The following is a 17377-nucleotide window of genomic DNA, read 5'->3' as shown; positions in this document are numbered from 1 at the left end:
TATCTATGCCTCTCATATTTTTATAAACTTCTATCAGTTCTCCTCTCAGCCTCCACCACTCCAGAGAAAACAACCCAAGTTTGTCCAAGCTCTCCTTATAGCACATGCCCTCTAATCCAGGCAGCATTCCAGTAAACCTCTTCCGCATCTTCTCCACATGGAAAGGAAGGTATTAGTCACAGATGGTCAGTATGGTTTTGTAAGGGGCAGATCCCCTCTAACCAATTTTTTTGAAGAGATGACAAACTATAGTGATGAGGCCAGTGCAGTGGACATAGTTTACATGAAATTTAGTAAGGGCTTTGACAAGGACCCACATCCCCCCTCCCTTTAGAATACATAGAACATAGAACACTACAGCACAGTACAGGCCCTTCGGCCCACAATGTTGTGCCGACATTTTGTCCTGCTCTGAGTTCTATCTAACCCTTCCCTCCCACATAGCCCCCTATTTTTCTACCATTCATGTATCTCTCTAAGAGTCTCTTAAATGTCCGTGACATCCTTGACACTGGCAGCAGGGAGGCAACACATCACCCTGGATTCATCATGGCTAAGGAAGTGCCTGTCTGTTTTCCTCACTGTCGAGTATTGTCCCTGGGATTCATGCTCCTCCCTCCCGGTACAGCTGTGCCACCCACATTGTGTGAACTTGGATCTGCCTGAACTCCCCAGAGGAACTTTCACCCCTTCCACTGCCCCATTTGCCAACATGGAAAAACAGTTCTGGAGTGTGATGCCCTTTGAGGTTTTCATGACTACCTGCCTGCCTCCCTTCTTCTGCTTTGTGGTCACCCATCCTTTCTCTGACCACTTTTACTTCAGCTGCAGGATGACCACATACTATCCACATCAGTCCCAGCCTCACAGATGGACTGTAGCACCTCAGCTGGCCCTCAGACTCCAGAACTTGGTACTCAAGCTGACCAAACTGAAGGCACCTCCCAATGATGTGGTCACTCACACCTCAAGGACAGTCTCAGAGTTCCAAGTCTGGAGGTGCACAATACATGGGGACTGACATCCCCTGCCAGGTATTTAATTTAGAAGCGGCTCCTTAAAATGTGATCCAATCTCTCTTCCCCACATAGTTCTCGAACAGTGGAGGTGAAAATCCTCACCAAGCACTGACCTGATTTCAACTGGCAAGGTTTCACTTACAATTAGTAAGGAGGTGTTCCCTCTCAAGCTATCCTGTTTACCTCCTCACCTGAAACTACACATCTCAGCCTCAAAACGTGAAGCCTACAAGGATTCTTGCTTTGATGATGAAGCTTAAGATAAGCTTAAAAAGAAATAATTTGCACATTCCTCTCACCCACCGCAGTTCTGCTTCTGAGGATTACTGTTAAGAAAGCACTTTCTTTTGCTGCCACCTCGATTAATGTTTCCTTATAATGTTTTCAACAGAACTATTACTTCAAAGGTAAATTACAGTTGCCTTCAGAGAATTAATTATGATCATACTTCAAAGAAATAGATTATAAATTACAATCATTGTATGCGACTCCACCTCATTTATCTTTTCCAAATTGACTGATCATGTGATGCTGCTAATTTCTGCAGCATTCATTATGCACAACTGGGACATCCTTCACTACAGTGCTCCCCAACCTACTGACATTTACCATGCCCCGATATTGAAAAAAAACTTCTCTCCATTTGTCCCATTTGTTTCGTTTTTCTGGGATTACATTGACCAGCTTTCTCCTGCAGGTTAACCATTTATACTGGTAATTGGTTTAATTATTGTCACATGTACCAAGGTACAGTGAAAAACTTTGTTTTGTATGTCATCCATACAGATCATTTCATCTTATCTGCATTAAGGTAGTACAAGGGAAAAACAATAACAGAATACAGAATAAAGTGTTACAGTTACAGAGAAAGTGCAGTGCAGGCAGACAATAAGGTGCAAGGCCATGATGAGGTAGATTTTAAGGCCAAGAGTCTATCTTATCAAGAGTTCAATAGTCTTATAACAGGGGGATAGAAGCTGTCCTTGAGTCTGGTGGTACGTGCTTTCAAACTTTTGTATCTTCTGCCCAATGGGAAAGTTATTGGAATCTATCCTCAAGGATGGGGTTACGGAACACCTAGAGGCGCAAGGCAAGATAAGTCCTAGCCAACATGGTTTTGTGAAGGGAAGATCCTGCCTGACCAACCTATTGGAGTTTTTTGAAGAAATCACAGGTAGGGTGGATAAGGGAGAGGCAGTAGATGTTGTGTATTTAGACTTTCAAAAGGCCTTTGATAAGGTGCCTCACAAGAGACTGATTAGTAAGATGAGAGGTCATGGAATTATGAGTAGGATAACAAAATGGGTGGAGCATTGGCTGGTTGACAGGAAGCAAAGAGTGGAAATAAAAGGATCTGGTTCTTGTTGGTTACCGGTTACTAGTGGTGTGCCGCAGGGGTCGGTGTTGGGACTGCTCCTTTTTACCTTGTACATTAACGATTTGGATGATGGAATAAATGGTTTCGAGGCTAAGTTTGCGGATGACACCAAGATAGGGGGAGGAGTAGGGAGTATTGAAGAGATAGGAGGTTGCAGAGGGACCTAGACAGTTTAGGAGAATGGGCAAGGAAATGGCAGATGAGATTCAATGTTGAGAAATGTGCAGTTGTACACTTTGGAAGCAGAAATAAGCGGGCAGATTATTATCTAGGAGGAGAGAAAATCCAAAGCACGTAAGTACAAAGGGACTTGGGGGTACTCGTGCAGGATACCTTAAAGGTTAACCACCAGGTCGGATTGGTGGTAAAGAAAGCGAATGCTATGTTGGCATTCATTTCGAGAGGTATAGTGTATAAAAGTAAGCAAGTGTTGATGAGGCTCTACGGGGCACTAGTGAGGCCTCATTTGGAATATTGTGTGCAGTTTTGGGCCCCACATCTTAGGAAGGATGTGTTGACGTTGGAGAGGGTTCAGAGGAGATTTACGAGGATGATTCCAGGAATGAAAGGGCTTACGTATGAGGAGCATTTGTCGGCCCTTGGACTGTACTCACTGGAGTACAGAAGAATGAGAGGGGACCTCATAGAGACATTTAAAATATTGATAGGAAAGGACAGAGTAAATGTGGCTAGGCTGTTTTCCTTGGTGGGTGAGTCCAGGACCAGAGGGCATAATCTTAGAATTAGAGGGTACAGTTTCAAAACAGAGATGAGGAAAAATTTCTTTAGCCAGAGGGTGGTGAATTTGTGGAACTCCTTGCCACGTACAGCAGTGGAAGCCAGATCAGTGGGGGCGTTCAAGGAGGAAATAGATAGATATCTAAGTAGTCAGAATATCAAGGGATATGGGGATAAGGCTGGAAATTGGGATTAGAATAGTTTTTTTTTCTTCTTCTTCCCCCATTCCCCATTTCTCATTTCTATTTCCCTTTCCTTGGAGCAGACTCGATGGGCCGAATGGCCTGCTTCTGCTCCCTTGTCTTGTGATCTTGTGATCTTGAGAATATCCAGGGTGGGACGGATCCTTGGTTATGTTGGCTCCTTTCCTAGGGCAGCAAGAAGTGTAGACAAGAGTCCATGGAGGAGAGGCTGGTTTTCGTGATTTGTTGAGCTGTGTCCATTAGGTTTCAAACAGGTAGACATTGGATAAAGTTGATACACTTTTAAATGAAAGGACAGCCCCCTTGATCCTTCATCACTATCTCTGATAGTTGGAACTGTGTTTCACTAATTCTATTTGAAGGAAGATCCATTCCAATGGGAGCACAGATACAGGCGATTGTGTATGCAACAGTCTCGGTTAGTGTTTATGCACCACCTCAGCCTCTTCCCACTCAATTAACATATCTGACAGTTCCTTTCTACCCTGTCCATCTCCCCCGCTCCCCTTCAACAGCACCCATTTCACAAGCTGTACTGGTTGGTTTTATCGGCATGGCTTTCCCCCAGGCCGATCTCGGCTGTTCTGCATCCATTGTCCATGTGCTGCATCTTCCTCGGGTATGTGCCGGCAGCAATTTAGACCCCTACTTGTCACAGTCTATCTGTGTTAATGTTCACCTGGATCTGTCCGTAACTGTCTTTATTAATGTTGTTTACCTTCACTCGTTTCTTTTGTGTTTTTACCCATCTGATACTTTGCATGCTTTTGCTGAACAGGTGATTTGTATTGACAAATATAGACTGGAACCTGCTTAGTGCCAAAGATTTAGATGGGACGGAATTTGTTAAATGTGTCCAGGAGGGATTCCTGATGCAGTATGTTGACAGGCCGACTAGAGGGAATGCCATGTTAGATCTAGTTTTAGGAAATGAACCGAGACAGGTGAAGGATCTATTGGTGGGTGAGCATTTGGGGGACAGTGACCATTGCTCCATAACCTTTAAAATTGTCATGGACAGGGACAGGTGCAAAGAGGACAAGAGGATTTTCTCTTGGCGAAGGGCGAACTACGAGGCTAAAAGGAGAGAACTTGGGAATGTAAATTGGGATGTCCTTTTCGAAGGAAAATGTACCATGGGGATGTGGTCGATGTTCAGGGATCTTATGTAGGATGTTAGGGATAAATATGTCCCGGTGAGGCAGAGAAGGAATGGCAGGGTGAAGGAACCGTGGGTGACGAGAGAGGTGGAACGACTTGTTAGGGAGAAGAAGGTAGCATACGTGAGGTATAAGCAGCAAGGTTCAGACAGGGCCCGTGATGAATATAGGGAAGCGAGGAAGGAACTTAAGAAAGGGCTGAGGAGAGCTAGAAGGGGACATGAAAAGGCGTTGGCTAGTAGGGTTAAGGAAAATCCCGAGGCCTTTTTCAAGTACGTGAAGCGTAGGAGGATGGCTGAGGTAAAGGTAGGTCCGATTAAGGACAAAGGTGGGAGAATTTGCCTGGAGGCGGCAGAAGTGGGAGAAGTTCTGAATGAGTACTTCTCTTCGGTATTCACCAGGGAGAGGGGTCTTGATGATGCAGAAGAGAGTGCTGGTAAGGGTAATGTTCTCGAGGTTGTAGATATCAAGAGAGAGGATGTGTTGAAGTTGTTAAATAATATTAAGACAGATAAATCTCCGGGGCCTGATGGGATTTTCCCCAGACTGCTTCGAGAGGCTAGGGAGGAGATTGTTGAACCGCTGGTAAGGATCTTTGAGTCCTCGTTGTCCACAGGGATGGTGCCGGTGGATTGGAGGGTTGCGAATGTTGTCTCCTTGTTCAAAAAAGGTAATAGGGATAGGCCAGGGAATTATAGACCGGTGAGTCTCACATCTGTGGTGGGTAAGCTGTTAGAAAGGATTCTAAGGGATAGGATTTATGAACACCTTGAGAATCATGGACTGATTAGGGACAGCCAGCATGGCTTTGTGAAGGGAAGATCTTGCCTCACAAGCCTGATAGAGTTCTTTGAGGAGGTGACCAGGAAGATTGATGAGGGCAGTGTGGTGGATGTGGTTTACATGGATTTTAGTAAGGCGTTTGATAAGGTTCCTCATAGTAGGCTTCTTCAGAAGGTCAGAGGCCAAGGGATCCAAGGAAGCTTGGCTGTGTGGATTAGGAATTGGCTTGCATATAGAAAGCAGAGGGTTGTGGTGGAAGGAGTGCCCTCGGATTGGAAGGCAGTGACGAGTGGTGTCCCGCAGGGATCGGTTCTGGGACCTCTACTTTTTGTGATATTTATAGATGACTTAGATGAGGGGGTGGAGGGCTGGGTTAGTAAGTTTGCAGACAACACTAAGATAGGTGGTGTTGTGGATAGTGTGGAGGGCTGTCGGAGCTTACAGAGGGATATTGATAGGATGCAGAGCTGGGCTGACAATTGGCAGATGGAGTTCAATCCGGAGAAGTGTGAGGTGGTACACTTTGGAAGGACAAACTCCAGGGCAGAGTACTGGGTGAATGGCAAGGTACTTGGCAGTGTGGAGGAGCAGAGGGATCTGGGGGTTCATATTCACAGTTCATTGAAAGTTGCCTCACAGGTGGAAAGAGCAGTTAAGAAGGCCAATGGGATGTTAGCTTTCATAAGTCGCGGGATTGAGTTTAAGAGCTGCGAGGTGATGATGCAGCTTTACAAAACTCTGGTTAGACCACACTTATAGTACTGTGTTCAGTTCTGGTCACCTCATTATAGGAAGGATGTGGAGGCGTTGGAGAGGGTGCAGAGGAGATTTACCAGGATGCTGCCTGGATTGGAGAGTATTGAATATGAGGAGAGGCTTAAGATGCTAGGGCTTTATTCACTGGAAAGGAGGAGGATGAGAGGAGACATGATAGAGGTATATAAAATATTGAGAGGAATAGATAGAGTAGACAGTCAGCGCCTCCTTCCCAGGGCACCATTGCTCAAGACGAGAGGTCATGGCTTTAAGGTTATGGGTGGGAGGTTCACGGGAGATGTCAGAGGGAGGTTTTTCACCCAAAGAGTGGTTGGTGCATGGAATGCACTGCCTGGGGTGGTGGTGGAGGCAGATACATTGGACAGGTTCAAGAGCTTGTTGGATAGGCATATGGAGGAGTGTGGGATGGGGGGATATGCAGGAGGAAGGAGTTAGGTAGTGTGAGGGTGGTTTGATGGACAGCACAACATGGTGGGCCGAAGGGCCTGTTTTGTGCTGTATGGTTCCATGGTTCTATGGTTTTTATTTTTCAGAGGTTATTTACCAGTCACAAGCAAAGGTAGAGATAACACTTGTGCTATCCGTGCACTCGAGAAGGCAAAAAGAATGGAGCCAGGCAGTGAGAACATCAACATGTCGATGAAAAAAGCAGAAGGTTTGGAAACAGCACTGTTAAAAATGAGGGGGAGAAGCTGGTGAAAATGTATTTAGCATAGCAGGGAAATAAAATCAAGGTAAATCCCACAGCTTCCCTGACAAAGTGGAATTCTAATCCAGGGAAAATTACTGGAGGTTTTCAGGGATGCAACATCTACACTTTTATATTTTTGTTATTTTTAGGACAATGGTCCAGATTTTCTGGTCAGCAGTAAGGGCCTTAACCTCAAAGAGATCTGTCCACAGCGGGCACTGTGCCATGGATTTCTGCTTTTGCTACATGATCTAAGATCGGGATCCTTGGTGAGGGATCAGTGACGTTTACCAATCAGATTGGTAGACGTCACTGATCACTCACCAAGAATTTCCAAAACTGACAAACCAAGAAGTTGAAAGCAAAAGACCAGTGTAACCAACTCCATAAAAAGTTTAAAAACAGATCAAGTGGGATTAAGGTAAAAACTGAAATAGCACAAACTTTGGAAGTTTTTTTATATGTTGCAAAAATGTGAATTTTAAAATATTGACCTGAGGGAAACAATAATGGATATAGACAGAAATATTCTCCAGGGAAGTTGTCAGCAGTAATTATTTCTTACACTTCATTCAACAAGCTATTATATTCTCAGTGCTTTCTCGGGCAGAAGAATACGTTGCAAAAATGTTGTTCATCTCAAATCACTCATTCTGTGTTAACTGCTGCTGTTAAGAGGAGACCCTGTGGAGGAGTTTGGAATCACTGACAACAAGGTTTAGAATTTTTCACACTCACCGGGTGTCACTGCCAGTTTAACAAAGCACTGGTGATGAATCGCAACAGGGTTTCAGAAATGTATTCAGATTTTAATTCATCTTATTTATCTGATTTCTAAGATAGTGAAGTGATTGTCATCTTTCATTCTACTGAATATGGGATCTGAGTGAATGTAACCAACCTGTGTGGCCAACATCTATGCACATTTTTGTTTTATTTCAAAAATAAATTTTCTGCAAAAACTTATGTATAAGTACAAAAAAACACAGTGAAATGCTCTGTTTACGTTAATAGTGTGGTTCAGTCTATACGTTTGCAGTGTTATTGGTTCTATACATTAGTACATAGAACATCGAACATAGAACACTACAGCAAAGTACAGGCACTTCGGCCCACAATGTTGTGCCAACATTTTATCCTGCTCTAAGATCTATCTAACCCTTCCCTCTCACATAGCTCCCCATTTCTCATTCATTCATGTGCCTATCTAAGAGTCTCTTAAATGTACCTAACGTATCTGCCCCCACAACCTCTGCCGGCAGTGCGTTCCACACACCCACCACTCTCTGTGTAAAAAACTTACCCCTGACATCCCCCTTATACCTTCCTCCAATCACCTTAAAATTGTGTTAGCCATTGTTGCCCTGGGAGAAAGTCTCTGACTGTTCACTCGATCTATGCCTCTTATCATCTTGTACACCTCTATCAAGTCATTTCTCATCCTCCTTCGCTCCAAAGAGAAAAACCCCAGCTCACTCAACCTATCCTCATATCCTCATAAGACATGCTCTCCAATCCAGGCAGTATCCTGGTAAATCTCCTCTGCATCCTCTCTAAAGCTTCCACATCCTTCCTATAATGAGGCGACCAGAACTGAACACAGTAGTGTTCACATATTCTGTGCACAGAGCACCATTGACACTCATGTGGCTTCCTGGGATGATACAAACTTCAAGTGTTTGCGGGGTTTCTACACAGGGTTAAGCCCCTCAGTATCCAGCAGTGGAAGGAACTGAGACTGCAGTCCTCCCCCACAGAGCCTTTGCAATGGCTGCATTGAGCTTGAGTGCATCCCTCAGCACATACTCCTGCAGCCTGGAACGTGCCAGTCAGTAGCATTCCATTACGGACATCTCCTTACACTTGAAGACCAACAAGTTTCGGGCAGACCAAAGAGCATCTTTCACCAGGTTAATAACCTTCAAGTAGCACTTGATGTCTGTCTCAGTGTGAAACGCTGGGAACAGCCCGTGGATCACAGAGTCCTCTGTTACACAGCTGATTAGATTTTAAATTTCTTTTAGATTTCTTTATAAATCACATGTACATCGGAACACACAGTGAAATACATCTTTGCATAGAATGCTCTGAGGGCAGCCGCCAAGTGTCGTCACACTTCCTAACCCGTAGCATAGCATGTTCACAACTTCCGAACCCGTATGTCTTTGGAACGTGAGAAGAAAGTAGTAAGGTGGAAGGGCTAAAGTGCATTTACTTAAATGCAGGAAGCATCAGGAATATGGGAGATGAACTGAGAGCTTGGATAAGTACATGGGACTATGATATTGTGGCTATTACAGAGACATGGCTGACACCAAGGCAGGAATGGATATTGAATATTCCTGGTTTTCAGTGTTTCAAAAGGGGTAGGGAGGGGGGAGAAGAGGAGGAGGGTTGGCGATACTGGTCAGGGACACTATTACAGCTGCAGAAAGGGTGGATTATGTAGAAGGATCCTCTCTAGAGTCAATATGGGTGGAAGTTAGGAACAAGAAAGGAGCAGTTACTCTACTGGGAGTATTCTATAGGGCCCCCAGTAGCAGTCAGGATACTGGGGAGAAGACTGGGAGGCAGATTTTGGAAAGATGCAAAAATAATGGGGTTATTATCGTGGGAGATTTCAACTTCCCAAATATTGATTGGCACCTGCTTAGTGCCAAGGGTTTAGACGGGGAAGAGTTTGTTAAGTTTGCCCAGGATGGATTCCTGTCACAGTATGTTGACAGGCCGACTAGAGGGAATGCCATATTAGATCTAGTTTTAGGTAATGAACCAGGTCAGGTGACAGATCTATCGGTGGGTGAGCATTTGGGGGACAGTGACCACTGCTCCATAACCTTTAGCATTGTCATGGACAGGGATAGGAGCAAAGAGGACGGGAAGATTTTTAATTGCGGAAAGGTGAATTATGAGGCGATAAGGCGAGAACTTGAGAGTGTAAATTGGGATGACATTTTTGAAGGGAAATGTACTATGGAGATGTGGTCGATGTTCAGGGATCTTTTGCAGGATGTTAGGGCTAAATTTGTCCCGGTGAGGCAGAGAAAGAATGGCAGCGTGAAGGATCCATGGGTGACAAGAGAGGTTGAACAACTAGTTAGGAAGAAGAAGGCAGCATACATAAGATGTAAGCAGCAAGGATCAGATAAGTCTCGTGAGGAATATAGAGTAACAAGGAAGGAACTTAAGAAGGGGCTGAGGAGAGCGAGGAGTGGTCATGAAAAAGCTTTGGCGAGTAGGGTTAAGGAGAATCCCAAGGCTTTTTTCTTGTATGTGAAGAGCAGAAGGACGGCTAGAGTAAAGGTAGGTCCCATTAAAGACAAAGGTGGGAGGATGTGCCTGGAGGCTGTGGAAGTGGGTGAGGTTCTCAATGAATACTTCTCTTCAGTATTCACCAAGGAGAGGGGTCTTGATGAAGCTGAGGACAGTGTTGGTAAGGGTAATTTTCTAGAGTATGTAGATATCAAGAGAGAGGATGTGTTGGAGCTGTTAGAAAATATTAGGACAGATAAGACCCCGGGGCCTGAAGGAATATTCCCCAGGCTGCTTTATGAGGCGAGGGAGGAGATTGTTGAAACGCTGGCGAGGATCTTTGAGTCCTTGGGGATGGTGCCAGAGGATTGGAGGGTGGCAAATGTTGTCCCCTTATTCAAAAAAGGTAGTCAGGGACAATCCAGGGAATTGCAGACCAGTGAGCCTTATGTCTGCGGTGGGCAAGCTGTTGGAAAGGATTCTTAGAGATAGGATCTATGAGCATTTAGAGAATCATGGACTGATTAGGGGACAGCCAACATGGCTTTGTGAAGGGAAGATCTTGCCTCACAAGCCTGATGGGGTTCTTTGAGGAGGTGACCAGGAAGATTGATGAGTGTAGTGCAGTGGATGTGGTCTACATGGATTTTAGTAAGGCGTTTGACAAGGTTCCACATGGTAGGTTTCTTCAGAAGGTCAGAGGCCAAGGGATCCAAGGAGGCTTGGCCGTATGGATTCAGAATTGGCTTGCCTGTAGAAAGCAGAGGGTTGTGGTGGAGGGAGTGCATTCGGATTGGAGGGCTGTGACTACTGGTGTCCCACAGGGATCAGTTCTGGGACCTCTACTGTTTGTGATATTTATTAATGACTTAGATGAAGGGGTGGAAGGCTGGGTTAGCAAATTTGCAGATGACGCAAAGATTGGTGGTGTTTTTTTTAAAATTTTATTTACAGCATGGTAACAGGCCCTTCCGGCCCAACAAGTCCACGCTGCCCATTTTTAAAACCCAAATTAACCTACCCATAAGCCTTTGCAATGTGGGAGGAAACCACAGCACCCAGAGGAAACCCACGCAGACACGGGAGAAACAGCAACGGGAATCGAACTCAGATTGCTGGCGCTGTAATAGCATTGCGCTAACTGCTACGCTACCGTGCCACCCCCTTGTTGTGTTGTGGATAGTGTGGAGGGCTGTCGAAGCTTGCAGAGGGATATTGATAGGATGCAGAGCTGGGCTGAGAAGTGGCAGATGGAGTTCAATCCGGAGAAGTGTGAGGTGGTACACTTTGGAAGGACAAACTCCAAGACGGAGTACAGGTAAATGGCAGGATTCTGGACAGTGCGGAGGAGCAGAGGGATCTGGGGCTTCATATCCACAGATCACTGAAAGTTGCCACACAGGTGGATAGGGTAGTTAAGAAAGCTTATGGGATGTTAGCTTTCATAAATCATGGGATTGAGTTTAAGAGCCACAAGGTAATGATGCAGCTTTACAAAACTCTGGTTAGACCACACTTAGAATACTGTGTCCAGTTCTGGTCACCTCATTATAGGAAGGATGTGGAGGCATTGGAAAGGGTACAGAGGAGTTTTACCTGGATGCTGCCTGGATTAGAGAGTATGGATTATGAGGAGAGACTGAAGGAGCTAGGGCTTTACTCTTTGGAGAGAAGGAGGATGAGGGGAGACATGATAGAGGTATACAAGATATTAAGAGGAATAGATAGAGAGGACAGCCAGCACCTCTTTCCCAGGGCACCAATGCTCAATGCAAGAGGGCATGGCTTTTAGGTAATGGGTGGGAAGTTCAAGGGAGATGTCAGGGGGAGGTTTTTCACCCAGAGAGTGGTTGGTGCATGGAATGCGCTGCCTGGGGTGGTGGTGGAGGCTGATACATTGGTCAAGTTCAAGAGATTGTTAGATAAGCATATGGAGCAATTTAAGATAGAGGGATATGTGGGAGGAAGGGGTTAGATAGTCTTAGGAGTGGTTTGGAGGTCAGCAAAACAACGAAGGCCCTGTATTGTACTGTATTGTTCTATGGTTCTATGGTTCTAAACCGGAGCACCTGGAGGAAACCCTCGCAGTTACGGGGAGAACATACAAACTCCTTACAGACAGCGGACGGAATTAAACCCAGGTCGCTGGTGCTGTAATAGTGTTACGTTAACTGCTGCACTACGGTACCTGCCCTCTACACTACTATGCCTGCCCAACATTTGTTTGGGATGAATCAAGACAAAAAAATTTACTGGAGCAAAATAAGAGAAACATTCCTTGAAATTTAAACCCCTAATCACAATTGACTGATTACTGATAAACTGGATAGAATACCTTTCAACACAAGGGAGACTTCAATGGTTGGACTGGTGGTTGCCATTTAACTGCACAAGCAAAAAATAAATATGGGGTTTATGAAGTCTTTTTAGTGAGAAAAAGCCTGTTAATTTCAATTCTACTATTCTCCAATTTTCTTCCATAAGAGTCTACCCAAGCTGCACAAACTGATTCCAAGCAACAGAAGCCCAACAGGTAGAATGGTGACAGATGCACAGAGCAAGTCAAGCTCATCTTTATCAATCAATGGCACTTTCAGAGATAAATCCAAGGGGAGCATTGTAATGCTGACCAGGAGATTAAAATGAAATCCTATCTGCTCTTTCATCGACATTAGACAGAGTCATACAGCGCAGAAACAGACCATTCAGCCCACCATGCCCATGCCAACCATCAAGCCCTATCAATACAAATCCCATTCACCAGCACTTGGTCCACAGCCATTTATGCTTTGATCATTCGAGCACTTATCTAGATGCTTCTTAAATGTGAGAGTCCCTGACTCTCCAGCACCCTCTCAGCCAGTTTCAGACTGCAGACACCCTCTGGGTAAAAATATTCCTTCACAGGCTCACTCTGAGGACAGTGAGGAACAGATTTGCAGGTATATTAAGGAAAGGTACAAAAACAACAGGGTTGTTGTCTTGGGTGACTTCAACCTTCCCTAATATATGGTGGGACCTCCTCAGTGCAAGAGGGGTAGATGGGGTAGAATTTGTTTGGTGCATCCAGGAGGGTTTCTTAAATCAGTGTGTAGATGGTCCAATGAGAGGAGGGGCCATTCTGGAGCTGGTGTTGGGTAATGAGCCTGGTCAGGTGACTACCCTTTCAGTGGGAGAACACTTAGGGAACACTGACACAACTCTAAATTTTAAGATGGCTTTCGATAAGGATAAGCATGGACCTTGTGGGAGTGTATTAAATTGGAGCAGGGCAAGCTATGAGAGTATTAGGGAGAAACTAGAGAAAGTTAATTGGGAACAGCTGTTTTTGGGCAAGTCCACATCTGACTTGTGGAGGATGTTGAAAGACAAACTGCACAGAGAACATGACAGGTATGTTCCAGTAAGAAGGAAGGATGAAAATGTCAGGAGACCTTGGATGTTAAGAGAGGTGATGAATTTAGTCAAGTGGGAAAATGAAGTGTATGTAAGGTTTAGGATTATAAAAAAGCTAGAAAGGAACTCAAGAAGAGAAATAGGAGAGTCAGGAGGGGTCATGAAAAGTCCTTGGCAAGTAGAATTAAAGAGAATTACAAGGCATTTTACACATACATCAAGAGCAAGAGGATAACAAGGTAGAGGGTAGGACTACTCAAGGATAAAGGAGGGAACATGTGCTTGGAGGCGGAAGATGTGGGCGAGGTCCTAAATGAGTACTTACCGAGGAGAAGGATGCGGTGGATAGTGAGGTCAGCATGGAGTGTATTAATATGCTGGGGTATTTTGAGTTAAAGAAAGGCAAAGAAAGACGTAGTGTTGGATCTCTTAAAGAACAGTGAGATGGAAAAGTCCCCAGAGCCTGATGGGATACACGCCCAGGTTATTGAGAGAGGCAAGAGATGAGATTGCTGGGGCCTTGACCAAGATCTTTGAGTCCTCTCTCGCCACACATGAGGTCCCAGAGGACTGGCAAGTTGCTAATGTTGTTCTGTTGTTCAGAAGGGAAATAATCCTGGAAACTATAGATTGGTGAGTCCCATGTCAGCTTTTGGAGAGAATTCTTAGGGACAGTCAGCATGGCTTTGTGTGGAGCAAATCGTGGTTGACTAAGTTGACTGAGTTTTTCCAGGAGGTGACGAAAGTGATCGATAATATGGATGGGTGTGTTATTAAGTTTTCAGCCGATACAAAGATTGATGGCATTGTGCATCGTGCAGAAGATTGCCGAAGAATACAGCGGGATATAGCTCAGTTGCAGATATGGGTGGAGAAATGACAGATGGAGTTTAACTTGGGCAAGTGTGAGGTGTTGCACTTTGGGAGATCAAATGTAAAGGGACAGCACAGTTAATGGCAAGACCATAAACAGTGTCAACGTGCAGAGAGACCTTGGAGTCCAAGTCCACGGCTACCTGAAAGTATCTGCCCAGTTTGATAGGGTGGGAAAGAAGGCGTATGGCATGCTTGCTTTTATTCATCGAGGCATTGAGTTCAAGAGTCAGGAAGTTATGTTGCAGCTTTATAAAACTCTAGTTAGGCTGCATCTGGAGTATTGTATTCAATTCTGGTTGCCCCATGATAGGAAGGTTGTGGAGGCTTTGGAGACGGTGCAGAAGAGGTTTACCAGGATGCTGCCTGGATTCGAGGACAGCAACCTGGAAAACCAGGATACCAGTGCATAATTGAGTCTCAGACCAGCCATTAGTTGTGGCAGGGCTTACATTCTACAATGAGGTACGAAACAAAGTTGGGCAGTATTGCCAAAAACAGCGCATCCCCTCCCAATGAGCTTAATGCATTCTATGCATGTTTTGGACAGAAGGGGATTGGTATGTCACCACCCACCCCAACAACCTCTAATGCACCTGAACCCACAGTCACTGTTGAGTATGTAAGATTCTGGAGAGTGAACTTGCGGAAAGTATGTGGCTCGGATGGTGTCCCTCACCATGTCCTTGGATCCTGTGTTGTTCAGCTGGCAGGGGTATTTGCAGGCATTTTTGATGTCTCCCTGCTTCAATTTCAAGTTCCCACTTGCTTTAAGAAGACCACTATCATCCCGGTACCTAAAAAAAACAAGGTAACATGTCTTAATGACTACTTCCCAGTGCTCTGACATCAACCATCATGAAGTGCTTCAAGAGGCTGGTCATAGCCTCCCAGCCTCCCAGCCTCCCAGAAAACCTTGACCCACTGCAATTAGCCTACCACCAAAACAGGTCTCCAGCGGATGCCATCTCCCTGGCCCTACACTCATCTCTGGAGCATCTGGACAGTTAAAGACACCTACGTTAGACAATCTCCCAGTTTGTAGTTGACACCACCGTAGTAAGCCAAATCTCAAATAATGATGAGTCAGAGTACAGGAAGGAGATAGAGAGCTTAGTGACATGGTGTCATGACAACAACCTTTCCCTCAATGTCAGCAAAACAAAAGAACTGGTCATTGACTTCAGGAAGGGGGGTTGTGTAACCAACATCCACAGTGTGAGGTTGAAAGGGTTGAGAGCTTCAAGTTCCGAGGAGTGAACATCACCAATAACCTGTCCTGGTCTAAACATGGAGATGCAACAGCCAAGAAAGCTCACCAGTGCCTTTACTTCCTCAGGAGGTTAAAGAAATTTGGCATGTTCCCTTTGACACTTACCAATTTTTATTGGTGCACCATAGAACGCATCCTATCTGGATGCACCATGGCTTGGTATCGTAACTGCTCTGCCTGGGACTGCAAGAAACTGCAGAGAGTTGTGGACACAGCTGAGCATATCACAGAAACCTGTCTCCCCTCCACAGACTCTGTCTATACTTTTTGCTGCCTCGATAAAGCAGCCAGCATAATCAAAGACCCCACCCACCTGGGTCATTCTCTCTTCTCCCCTCTCCTATCAGGCAGAAGATACAAAATCCCGAAAGTATGTACCACCAGGCTGAAGGACAGCTTCTATCCCACTGTGATAAGACTAGAGAATGGTTGCCTAGTACGATAAATTGGATTCTTGACCACACAATCTACCTCGTTATGACCTTGCACCTTATTGTCTGCCTGCACTTCGCTTTCTTTGTAGCTGTGACTCTTTACTCTGCATTCTGTATTGTTTTACCTTGTACTACCTCAATGCACTGTGTAATGAATTGATTTGTATGAACGGTATGCAAGACACGTTTTTCACTGTAACTCAGTACAAATATCAATAATAAACCAATTTCAATTCCAATGTGTTGTGAGGAGAGGTTAGACAAACTTAGGTTGTTTTCTCTGAAGCAGCAGAGGCTGATAGAAGTTTATAAGATTATGAGAGGCATAGATATATAGATAGCATGTTTCTTTCTCCCGGGGTCGAAATGTCAAATGTTAGGTGAGAGGGGGTAAGTTCAAAGGAGATGTGCAGGGCAGGTTTTTAATACGGAGAGTCGTAGGTGCTTGGAATGTGCTGTCAGGGGTGGTAGTGGAGATAAATACTATAGAGGTGTTTAAGAGACTCTCAGATAGGCACATGAATGTGCAGAGAATGGAGGGGTATGGATATTGTGTAGGCAGAAGGGATTAGTTTTGTTAGGCATTTAATTGCTGGTTTAATTAGCTCAGCACAACATCGTGGGCTGAAGGGCCTGTTCCTGTGATGTACTGTTCTGTGTTCTATGTTCACTCTAAATCTCTTACCCCCTTACCATAAACCTGTGCTCTCTGGTTTTAGACACCTCTGTTATAGGGCTAGGTTTCCTTCTATCTATCCCATCTATACCCCTCATAATATTATGCACTTCCGTCAGGTCCCTTCTCAGCCTCCTCCACTCCAAGAAAAACAAATCCAGCCTCTCTGCGTTCCTGAAAGCTTTCATCTCTCGGCAACATCCTGGTGAATGTCCTCTGCACCCTCTCCAGTGCAATCACATCCTTCCTATCATGTGGTGACCAGAACCATACTCAGTACTTCAGCTGTAGACCAACCAATCTGTTATCAGGTTCCCATGGTGACAGACCAAGTGCTGGTCAATGATGGACAGCTTGGATGGAGAGCGAAGACATATTAAAATCTCAGAATCCAACCCAGTCTCATTCCTGGCTATTTAAACATTTTTCCAAGTGGGAGATAGTTGGAAGTTACGCAGAGTTGTGGAGGCTGTTATTCAATGACATAGCTGAGAGAAGGGCAGGACTGGCAGCTCAGCGTTCCTGGATACAGATGCTACAGGCATGACAGAATTACAGGTAAGAGAGGAGGAGGAGCGGACATAACAACAATGCTTAGAGGGGATATCACTGGGGGAATCATCCAGTAAGCCATATGGGTAGAATAGGAAGGCGAGGTCACATTGATGGGACTGTATTTTAGGTCCCCCAATAGTCAATGGGAATTAGAAAAGCAGATGTGCAG

The sequence above is a fragment of the Pristis pectinata genome, chromosome 16 (assembly GCF_009764475.1).
Source record: "Pristis pectinata isolate sPriPec2 chromosome 16, sPriPec2.1.pri, whole genome shotgun sequence".
NCBI lineage: Eukaryota > Metazoa > Chordata > Chondrichthyes > Rhinopristiformes > Pristidae > Pristis > Pristis pectinata.
Note: the sequence above shows the minus strand (reverse complement) of the source record.